This window comes from Cetorhinus maximus, chromosome 23 (genome assembly GCF_964194155.1).
Source record: "Cetorhinus maximus chromosome 23, sCetMax3.hap1.1, whole genome shotgun sequence".
Classification (NCBI taxonomy): domain Eukaryota; kingdom Metazoa; phylum Chordata; class Chondrichthyes; order Lamniformes; family Cetorhinidae; genus Cetorhinus; species Cetorhinus maximus.
In genome coordinates this window covers 63137765-63149904 of record NC_135901.1, presented here as the reverse complement: position 1 = coordinate 63149904, position 12140 = coordinate 63137765, and the positions used below count along the sequence as shown (strand labels likewise).

Below are 12140 nucleotides of genomic sequence, written 5' to 3'. Positions count from 1 at the left end.
TAAATCAGCTTTGTGTCAGACATTGTCGACATATTAGTCGAGGCATTGAACGTAAGAGCAGGGACGTTATGATGGAGCAGTATAAAGCATTAGTTAGGCCACATTTGGAGTATTCTGTGCAGTTTTGTTTGCCACACTACAGGAAGGACTTGAATGCACTGGAGAGGGTGCAGAGGAGATTCACTCAGGATGTTCCCTGGGCTGGAGCATTTCAGCTATGAAGAGAGACTAGATAGGCTGGGATTGTTTTCCTCAGAGCAGAGAAGGCTGAGGGGGGACCTGATAGAGGTGCACAAAATTATGAGGGGCATAGATAGGGTGGACAGGAAGACATTTTTCTCTTTAGTGGAGGGGTCAATACTGAGGGGGTATAGATTTAAGGTAAGGGGCAGAAGGTTTAGAGGGGATTTGAGGATTTTCTTTTCACCCAGAGGGTGGGGGCTATCTGGAACCAGCCAGCAAAGCTTACATCCCATGAATGAATTTTAAAAGAAAGACAACGCTTTCATCCCAGAAATCAACTGTGTGAACCTTCCCTGAAATGCTTCTAATACAACTCTATCCATCTCAAGATTATCCCATAACTATGTTATCATAAGGTGCGAATGGTATGAGCTGGAACTTGGTCTTTGTTATTTTTCAATCCATTTGCTAACAGAATCTCCCCCTTCCTTCCCCAGATTCGGACAATGATTAACTGAGACTTGGTCTCTAATGACGGCCTTAAAAGTGGATAAATCCCCAGGCCCAGGTGAAATGTGGAACTCAGTGCCTGAGGGGGTGGTAGAGGCAGGAAACCTCACAACATTTAAGAAGTATTTAGATGAACACTTGAAACACCACAGCTTACAGGGCTACGGGCCAAGTGCTGGAAAATGGATGAGAGGAGATGGGGTTTGATGATGACCACTGCAAGAATTCACCAAGGCTCCTTCAACAGCACCGTCCAAACCCATGACCACTACCATCTAGAAGGATAAGGGCAGCAGATAGATGGGAACACCACCACCTGGAAATTCCCCTCCAAGTTGCTCACCATCCTGATATGGAAACATTTCTTCACTGTCGTTGGGTCAAAATCCTGGAACTCCCTTCCTAACAGCACTGTGGGTAAACCTACACCACATGGACTGCAGTGGTTCAAGAAAGCAGCTCACCACCACTTTCTCAAGCGCAACTAGGGATGGGCAATAAATGCTAGCCCAGCCAGCGAAGCCCATATCCCATGAATGAATAAAAAAAACAGAACATGAGTGATTATTGTGGCCAGTAGAATGAAACAATGTTTTAAATTGTCAAGACATTAACACGTATTCCATATAAAAATTGTCTCTCAAACATTCAGGAAAGAATTAAACACATTGAACATATCAAAGTGAGTCGAATTAATTTGAAGAAGGAAATAGAATCTGGATTTAGAAAATATCCACGAAGTGGGTGCAGGTGAACAGAGCTGGAGAATCTTTAAAGTCTGTGCATGAACTTTTGTTTGAACCAGATGTAATTACAACATGTCAATAATTTAGAATTGTGTAAGCTGATCAGCTGATAGGGAGGATGAATATAAGTCGATAGTTATCACATTTTAGTGGAAAAGATTTGACATTTATTCTTGGTGGCGGCTAAATGGTTTGTGTTGCTGATTCTGATCATTCTAGTAGCTTTAGTATGTTATCTAAGGTTTGTCATCAAGAAATTAGGAAAACAAGCTCGGAGCTTAGAAATAGTGAAGTTAGTCAGAAATCAGTTGTGAGAAGTCAATAAGGATATTCCCTTCTCAAAGTGGGGAGATCTGTGAGAAATCACTGTCTAATTAACCTTATGAAATCTTCAGAAATTTATTGAACATTACAAGAATAGCTCTCTCTCTCTCTCTCTCCCTTGTTTAGGAAGAAAGATTCCTGGCTTGATAAACATAGGACAATGTATCCCTATGATAACTCATAGGGATGGTCTCAGTAGTTACAGGATGGAATTTGTAGTAGTGATTGAAGACAATGGCTTTGGTCTTTCCAATTTTTAATTGAGGAAATTTCTGCTCATCCAGTATTGGGTGTGGGATAAGCACTTTGATACAGTACCAGGGGAGAGAGAGAAAAAACTGTGAATAATATTAGCTGACATGGAGAAGTTGGGTGATCAGTAGTTCAGTGAGAGTGGGGTCAGTACAGCAGAAAGTGGGTCTCTTGGACAAGATGAGCAGTGAGAGGGCATGAGGGAGATGGGAGAGAAACTGGAGAAAGATGTGAGTTCAGGGTTCAGACAAGGGGGAATTTTAAAGGCAGTTTGTCCCGGTGGGTTAGTGGAAGGGAGGGAAGCAGCAGAGGCAGCTGATCGGATTGTCTCAATCTTAGTGACAAGGAAGCTCCATGGGCAGAATTTTGCCCTTGGTGTGCAGGCTCGGCGGGGGCGAGTGGGGCAGTCGGGAAGCTGACCGCTGCCTGCAATCAGGCCCGGAAGGCAATTTCATGCTGGAGGCCAATTAAGGCCTGCGCTGCGTGAAACGTGAGCAGTAGTGCTCAGCCCTGCCTGTGCGGGCGGAGGGAGGAGTGCGAGCTGGGCGAGTGTGACCTTTGTACATGCACGCGAGAGCGAGCTACATAATCTCCCTGAGGCAGAGAGCTGTCTCAGGGAGATGGATTGATTTGAAAAAGAAATTAAAGATTTTATACATGTTATGAAACATGTCCCCTCATGTCACTCTGTCACATGAGCAGGGACATGTTTTTAATTAATAAGATAAAAGCAAAATACTGCAGAGCAGTACTTCTTCAAGGTCGGCATTCCTGGAAGAGAAGTGGCAGTTAATTAAATACGATAAAAGCAAAATACTGCAAAATACTTTTGCAAAGAAGCAAAACTCGGTTTGTCTCTCCAGAGATGCTGTCAGATGTGCTAAGTTTTTCCAGCATTTTCTGTTTTTGTTTCATGTTTTTAATTCAAGTGTAAAATTTGATTTGTTTCAGGCGACCTCGTCCCGCCCGTGGATGAGGTTTCCTGAAAAAGGTAAAGGCCACTTGGCCTTTTCGCCCGCCCGTCAACCATTAGGTTCGATGGGCAGCGTAAATTTGAATTTAATTAACTTCTTAGTGGCCTTACAGGCTTCTTAATTGTCGGCGAAATTTGCAGGACTGCGCGATGACGTCGGGAAACTCTCCCACCGAGCGTAATTTTCTGCCCCATGAGCTCCTCACACTTGTTGTTGGAGGTGAGGATGGAGGAGACGGGGGTGAGGAAGAGCCCTTCGAAAGGAACTAACTTGTGTTTGAGAGATTAAAAATTGATACACGCTGAGTTTAACACAAAGCTTATTTATTTGACTTTTATCCAGAATATTACTCCCGATAACTGACCTGGAGTTTCTTAACATCAGCAGAAAGAGACCCCCATGAACATGGTTCAGTCCTGGATGTGATTAACAGCAAAATCCAATCACTGTATTTACTTGTGAACTTGCTGGTGTCTCTACAGATGGTATAAGCGAGTGAATCCCTTCCCACACCCGGAGCAGATGAACGGCCTCTCCCCAGTGTGAACCCGCTGGTGTATCAGCAGATGGGATGACTGAGTGAATCCCTTTCCACACTTGGAGCATATGAACGGTCTCTCCCCAGTGTGAATTCGCTGGTGTACAGTGAGTTGAGATGATCGCCTGAACCCAGTCCCACAGTGAGAGCACCTGAACGGTCTCTCGTCAGTGTGAACACGTTGATGACTAAGCAGCTCCCCAGAACTTTTATAGCACTTCCCACAGTCTGAGCATTTAAAAGGTCTCACGTCAGAGTGAACACGTTGATGGGACATCAGATTCCCAGGACTTTTATAGCATTTCCCACAGTATGGACATTGAAAAGGCCTCTCCCCAGTGTGAACTCGCTGGTGCATCAGTAGGTTGGATGAAGTAGTGAAACGCTTCCCACACTGGGAGCAGGTGAATGGTCTCTCCCCAGTGTGAATTCGCTGGTGTACAGTGAGATGAGATGAACGTCTGAATCCAGTCCCACAGTGAGAGCACCTGAACGGTCTCTCGTCAATGTGAACATGTTGATGACGCATCAGTTCCCCAGAACTTTTACAGCACTTCCCACAGTCTGAGCATTTAAAAGGTCTCTTGTCAGTGTGAACTCGCTGGTGGGTCTTCAGGCTGGATGACTGACTGAATCCTTTCCCACACTCGGAGCTGGTGAACGGCCTCTCCCCAGTGTGAGTGCACCGATGAGTTTCCAGCTCAAATGGGTATCTGAATTCCTTTCCACAATCCTCACATTTCCTTGGTATCTCTCCACTGTGAATGGTGCCTTTTCCTTCCATGTTCAAAATCCGATGATATTCAGTTTACGATAAATTGTGCGACTCCGTCAGGTCCTGATGTGATGTTTGATTTCAGTTTCCCGACTGCAAATCCTCCCCTTCTAATACCCTGTGAAATTGATTTAAAACAGAAAAAAGGGAGTGAGAGAGAACCCACAAAAACACAAAGGCAGGTTGTGAAATGGAGCTGAATGAATCTGGGAATTTGTGGGGCTGGCACAGGGAAAAAGTGACCATGAAAACTGCTGGATTGTCATAAAAACCCAACTGGTTCACTAATGTCCTTCAGGGAAGGGAACCTGCCACCCAGTCTGGGTCTACACAAGGCTCTGGCCTACAAGGAAGCAGAGGGAGAGAGAGGTGGGAGAGGCAGGGGGTGAAGGGATATCTACAACACAACAAGAACTATGACAAAGTCTCCAGAAATCTCAACCTCCACCACCTAAAGGACCAGGGTAGCAGGTGTATGTGAACACCATCACCTCCAAGATCCTGTCCTAGTCACACACTATCCTGACTTGTCTGGATGAACAGAAATTTCCTCCATTTCAATATTAGGAAGACTGAAGTCATTGTCTTCAGTCCCCGCTACAAACTCCACTCCCTGACCACCGGCTCCATCCTTCTCCCTGACAACTGAGGCTGAACCAGGCTGTTCATAGGGACATAGGAGCAGGAGTAGGCCATTCAGCCCTTTGAGCCTGCTCCAACATTCAATCTGATCAAAATATTTTTCCCACACTATCCGCATATCCCTGTATGTAATTGCTCAATCTGTCATCCATTCCTTTGTTCCCTCTAGACGTAACTATCCTAACGCACTCCCAGCTGGCCTCCCACATTCAGCCTCCCTGTAATCCAAAACTCTGCTCACTTGCACCAAGTCTTATTCACCCCTGTACTCACTGACTTACAAGAGCTCTGGGTTAAGGAGAACCTCAATTTCAAATTTCTCATTCTTGTTTTCAAATCCCTCCATGGTCTCTCCCTCCCTACCTCTGTAATCTCCTCCAGCCTCACAGCCCTTCGAGATATATTTGCTTCTCTAATTCCGACCTGCTCAGCATTCCTGATTTTAACTGCTCCACCTTTTGTGTCTCCCCCAGCAGCTGCCAAGGCCACAAGCTCTGGAATTTCCCGCCTAAACTTCTCCACCTCACTTTCCTCCTTAAAACCTACCTCTTTGAGTAAAACTTTGTTCATCTGCCCTGATATCTCTTCATGTGGCTCAGTGTCAAATGTTGTTTTCTAACACTCCTGTACATTTAATTACACAATAGAATGAATTAATTACCATTTCAGGTTGGGCAGAATTTGATGGTTAACATAGGCGCCAAAGTGAATGAGAAATGGACTACAGCTCAGGAAAAAACAATTCCTCAAAGGTACTGTGGGAAGATAAAGCTGGTGAGCCAGCAGCACATGGTCAGGGGATGGGCAGCAGTGGAAACCTCATTTAGACACAGTTGACAGAAGGAACATTAAAATCCTAAACATAATTAAAATACACTCATAATTAGAGACAGAGAAAGTTAGACAATGGCAGAGAGGTGATCAGGAAGGGCAGAGGTGAAACAGAGCAATAGATGGACATGGATTCAGATCCACAGTAAAGGACTCGCACCAGTCCCAGAGACATGAAACCTCTCACAGATAACAGAGCACAGCACTAAAAGCTCTAAACTGTGGATGAATAGTCAAGAATACTCAACTCTGAAACAATTTCAGTTTTTAAATTTAAACTCTCCTGCTGGAGCCTGCAGCTGGAAAGATATCAGAAGCACTGGAGTCAGAGAAAAATCTCCCAGTTGAGGAAATATCCAGGGAGCGGGATGATGTCACGGTGTAATTGTCGATGTGCGATGATGTCACAGTGTAATTGTCGATGTGTGATGATGTCACAGACATGGACACAGAACATCTGGGTCTGTGCAAACCAGTGATCACCACACATTATGAAGGATGGGAGGGTCCTTGAGAGGGTGCAGAGGAGATTTACCAGATTGGGTCGAGGGATGAGGGATTTTAGTTGTAAGGTTAGTTTGGAGAAACTGGTGTTGTTCTCCTTGGAGCAAAGTAGGTTGAGGGGAGATTTTATGGAGGTGCATAAGTTTATGTTAGGTTGAGATAAGGTAGATAAAGATGTTCACATTAGTTGATCATAAAAGAATTACAGACACAGGTTTAAGATTTGAGGCAAGATCAACGAGGAAAGGAATTTACAGAGTGAGTGGTTGAATGAGCTGGAACACAATGCTTACAGTCAGAGGCCAATAATATTCAGATCCTGATGAATCGAGTGACACTGTTAGATCTTGATGTGATGTTTGGTTTGAGCTTTCCGTTTGCAAATCCTTCCCATTTTACATCCTGTAAAAAGAGTATTAAAAAAATCCATCACTGTCAGCCCAGGATAGAAATTGCGAAGAGACAGACATTGGTTTGAGTTTACTGTATGTAAATCCTCTCCTTCTAACCCCCTGTAAATGGAGTTTCCAAAAACCATCCCTGTCAATCCAGGATAGAAATTCAAAACATTGTCTCCTCCTGCTGACTGGACCAGTATGGCCGCGCATGCGCCCTGCTGCACTGCCGCTCCCCCGGGCCGAGAAGAGGGATATTCAGTTATTTCCGGTCTGTTTGCTGCAAACGCGGGACTGGTAGTTTCCTATTAAGCGTCTGGGGCCTGTACCAAGAAGCCTTATGAAGCCCCCTTGCGCACTCCGCTGGCTCCATTCCTCCCGCTCACCCACCCACAACTCTGTTATTCTGCTGCAGTCACCGTTTTTTCACCCACTCGCTGCCGCTCTGCTCACAGGATAGCACTGCGCATGCTCAGACAGGAATCCACAATGCGCAGGTGCCAACCACACCCGCAATGCGCATGCTTATCTCTCTGGGGCTCTGGATAGAGCACATTCTCTCCCGCTGTGAATGCTAGGTGACAGATCCGCCATTAGAAGCCGATACTGTTGCATATAAAATTATTTTTGATGATCCGATGATGACTAAAGATTTAGGGTCAAGATATAAAATTATTAAATCAATTGAGGCAATAAAGTACACACGCCTCTACCATACTCCTGACCTGGGTGTAATTAACAGCAGAACAAACCCCTACAGTTAGATGTCAATTCACTTGATTCTTAGCAGGTGAGGTGAAGAAGTTATTTTTCTTTCCACACACTGAACATTTAAACTCCGTCTTGCCAGTAAGAATGTGCCTATTGCGGATTAAATCTTTTGAACTTTTAAAGCCTCTGGTGACTGGTGGCCAAACTTTGCACACATGAACTACCAGAATTTTCTCCATCAGATGTGACTGCTGCTGTGTCAACTCATCAGATGATCGAGTGAATCATTTCCACATTCAGCTGGTGAATGATGTTTTCAGTGTGTGACTTTACCCAGGAGTGTGAAGCTCAGACTTGGATCTCAAATCCTTCTTGAAATGAGTTCTACATTCTCATCCAAGGAAAAGATGCTGTAAATCTGAAATAAAAACAGGACATTTTGGAATTCGAAACAGGCCTGGTAGCGTCAGTGGAGAGACACATATTTTTCCTTTCAGGCCTGTGACTTTTCAGCAGAACTGTACTGAGTCAGTGCACAGACCTGAAAACATAACTCTGACTCTCAATCCAATGAAATTTCCAGATATGCCAAGTACTTCTATCATTTTCAGCCTTTCTTTCTGGTCAAAGACGTTGCTTCTGAAATGGACATTGGATTTATTGGTGACTAAGTTATATTGATTCTTGTCTTTCTGAAAGTGGAAACATCTTCCAAACACTTTTCTGACATTAACAGCTTCGAACAAGTCATCCCTCACCCTGTTTTCCAGAGAACCTGTTGAACCTTTTGAATCGTTCTTGAAAGTTATAACTTTTCAGTTCTGGCATCACTCCAGTAAATATTTCTTGCACCTTTAACAGGGCTTCTGGATAAACATAATGGTATGGAGATGGAGCGTCCCTTTCAAAATAGGCACTTTTATCATGAGCCTGTTGTGTACCTTCTTGCAGTACATCGACTGAACAACATAAACTCATCCCAGCTCCGCTTTCTTCACATTGAAATCCAGTGTGAAAATATTAACAGTTTCAAAGCTTAACAAGGTGCACAAGATTGGAAGGAGAGTCTGGCTGTGGATAATTGACACTGTGCACATTCCTGTAATCAGTATCTCGGACAATCAGGAAAATGAGCTCCTGTCAACCCATCCCGACTCAAAGCCTCGTGTCTTACATTCCCTGTCCCTGCTTACCAGGGAAAAATTAGGTTCGTGAACTAACTTTGCCTGCATCAAGCAATTAATTGACCTGGGAGTTTAACGGGCACATGGAGCTGGAGGCGAGGCAGGGATAGAAGCAGAAACAGCTGCAGCATGGAAGCGTTTAGAATTTGACGTGCGTCAGTTACTTTCAGTGATGAATGTCAGCCGTGTGTTCCGTTGTCAGTTTCACAGGAACCACAGTGATGAGGTTGGTGTGTTTTGGAAATTGCAAGTTGTACATGAGCAGTTTGAACAGCAGGTCGAACACCTGACAGCTCAAATTTTATTTAGGGGTATGTATGCGGTGTTTCATTTTTACAGGAAGGACGAGGAGGGACAGGATCGATATAAATTGCTGTGGGAAAAAGGTGGGATTATGAAATTAGTTAAATTGCTCTTCCAGAGAGCCGACACGGACACGATGGACCGAATTTACTCCTTTTCTGCTGTAGGCATTTATGATTCTATGCCAACAACATTAAACTGTGCAGAGGACCAGTCATCGTGGCCAAGTGGTTAAGGCGTTGGAGTCCAAATCCATTGGGGTTTTCCGCTTCCCATTTTCCCTGGTTTTAACTCGCTGTCTACAGAGTTAATTATCATTTAAATTGAATCTAATCCAACCAAACATTCGAGAGTTTTCATATTTACGTTCATTAACGAAAACAGTCATGAAACTAGCACTGGAAAATAGAACAAAAGCAGAACCAGGTTGGTGTCATTCTTGCTTCCCTAAAGGACATTAGTGAACCAGATGAGTTCTTATGACAATCGTTCCATGGTCACCGTTAGACTTTCAATTCTATGTGGGATTCCAACCCTGGCCCCCAATGGAATACCCTGATTACTCTGGATTACTAGCCCAGTGACAATACCACTAAGCCAGCACCTTCCTGAGTCTTCATTCTTTCTCAAAATAAAATTCAGCAAAATAATAATAGTTTTAAAAGAATGTTTCTTCTGGCAGCGGCTGATTGGAGAGTGTTGGGCTGGATAATTGCTGCATTTCCCTGTCTCACTCACTGTGGAGCTGAGGAAGAGAGAAAAATTGATGTGTTCGTTTGATCCAATAACTTCATAGATTTCTATTGGGCTAGATGGAGGTACATTATCGTTTATTTTCTTTAAAATGAATATTCAGAATATTCTTTGAAATGAAAGTTCAGAAATGAAGATTGTTGTGCGAACTCAGAGGGTAAAAGTCGAGCTTGCAATGTTGGGCGATATTTTCCTGTGGTTTCAGAGCCACAGAGCCAGCCAGACCTGTGTGGGAATGAATGTTGATGGGGAGAAAACAACGACGGATTTGCCCCTGGGTGGCCTCAAACCACCGATTTTTTTTCAGTTCTCAGCTGAATGCACTGATCAATTGTGCAACAGAGACTGATGAAAGTTGACTCTTCGAGATACCCTAAAGCAGGGGGTCAGTGAGTTAAAGCTTCAGATTGCTGCTACCAGAATGACAATTGTTCTCTATCAGTTTCATTCTCCCAAAATTAAATTTGGGACACTCATCGTGGATACATGGACACCTCCATCTCACCGGGAACCAGCTCTCCTACAACAGTTGCCGTCTCCCTTTGAAACTTTCAGTGTTTTGTCTGTTACCAAATATTCTGATTGTCCCGAAGCCAATAATTCTAAAGGGGTTTCTCTGTTACACAGCGAGTGGTTAGGATCTGGAATGCACTATCTGAGAGTGTGGGGGAGGCAGGTTCAATCGTGGATTTCAAGAGAGGATTGGACAGAAAATCCAGGTCTCCGGGGAAAAGGCGAGGGAGTTGGACCAGGCGAGTTAGTTTCCAGAAGAGTAAGAGGTCTCCCTTTTCAGACGGAGATGAGAAGTTTTTTTTTTCTCTCTCGGTGGGTTGTTAGTCTGTGGAATTATTTTTCCCAGAAAGCATTGGAGGCTGAATCATTGAATTTATTCAAGGCAGACTTAGATAGATTTTTGATAGACAAGGGAGTCAAGGGTTATGGCGGACAGACAGGAAATTGGAGTTGAGCCCACAACAAGATCAGCCATGATCTTATTGAACAGCAGAACAGACTCAAAGGGCTGAATGGCCTATTCCTGCTCCTGTTCCTGAGCCCTATGTTGCTATGACACGGGCTGAATGGCCTCTATCTGTGGGGTAACTTTGAACCTGATACTATGATACTATGAGGAGCTCGGGAGGTAAAATGGACTATCTTGGTTATGTTGGTTATGTTGTAATTCAGTGCAAACACCACTCAAGGCAATGGTTAGTGTGCATTGAGTGGAGATAGCATGGCCGAGCGGTCTCAGGGGGTTGGGTTTAGACTCCAGTCTCCTGTGTGTGTTGCCCTTTCAGTCACATCATCTCAGAATCGGCTCGAAGTCGGTGTCCTTTTAAGATCTTCATTTTGGTAGGAAGAACAAGGAGAGTCAGTGTAAATTGCAGGGTGACCGGGAAGATGTGGAGCCGAATGATCTCTGTCGCTGCTAGAACCGTTCGGGGATGTTATATGAGCAACATTAAAATCACCGTAAGGCCTGTAGTTGGGGCCAAGTGTTTAAAGTAATGGGCTTGAAATCCATTGGGGTCTCCCGAAGCAGGTTTGTGTCTGGCTGACTGCACATCTTCCTTTAGATGCCTCCAGGGTTAGTTATTGGTTAAATTGGATAAAAATCTTCCAACATTCCCGTGTACTTTACCTGCTTCCCTTCCGCGTTTCTTCATTTCCATTCATCTGCAAACATTTACTCAATTTGGAGTCTGGAAAGGAACAATAATTGGCCAAGTTGGTGTCGCCCTTGCTTTCTTGGTGTTTGCCTCTCCTTCGGTCTCTGTCGCTCTCAGTGTAAATGTCTATCTGTGATCCTCTGTTTATGTCAATGTGCTTCAGTTCCCCAAGGGGATGAACACATTTTTATCATCACAAGCTTTATTCACATGAGTTAAACTCAGAACAAGCTGAGACACCAACTGGAAATCAGGATTTCTATCCCTGTATTTTGGAATATGAACGGCTTAAAATGCTGGTCCGGTTAGCTCAATCGATAGAACATGAAACTCTAAATTCCGGGGCCATGTATTTGAGCCCCACGCTAGGCGCCATTATTCCTGAAAACTTTGCAGCTTCCATGGGTGATCCCCAGCTCTCCATTTCTCCAGCAGTATCACCGCTCAAACTGAGTCTTTCTCTGTCCCACTTTGTGAAAAATCGATTTGGTTGTTTCTGCGTTAAAGTTGCCCTCTGCTTCACTGGAAGTTGTGACTGTTCAGTGCTGAGGATTTGGTGCTTTCACTGGCAATTCCCGGTCAAGGAAAACCTTTTCCTTACCACTGTGTGAACTGTCACAATGAACAGAAATTCCTGATTAAATGAAACCAGGTTTGGCAGCGTCTGTGGAGTGAGAAAGAGAGTTAATCTTCCAGCTGGATGATCTTTCATCAGAGTTGGAAAAGTCACAGATGTAACAGATGGAAAACAAGTCCAGAGGCGAAGGGGAGTGAAAGGACAAAACGGAAGGACTGTGATAGGTTACAAGGCATGAGACAGAAACTGACGAAAGGGATGATGGTGC

At 44.2% G+C, this 12140-nt stretch overlaps 1 protein-coding gene across 1 annotated transcript in view; it reads right to left on the bottom strand.

The window, feature by feature from the left end:
* LOC144698080 (uncharacterized) overlaps positions 1–12140 on the bottom strand; it is a 642405-nt gene that overhangs the window by 320058 nt on the left and 310207 nt on the right. The window lies entirely within an intron of this gene.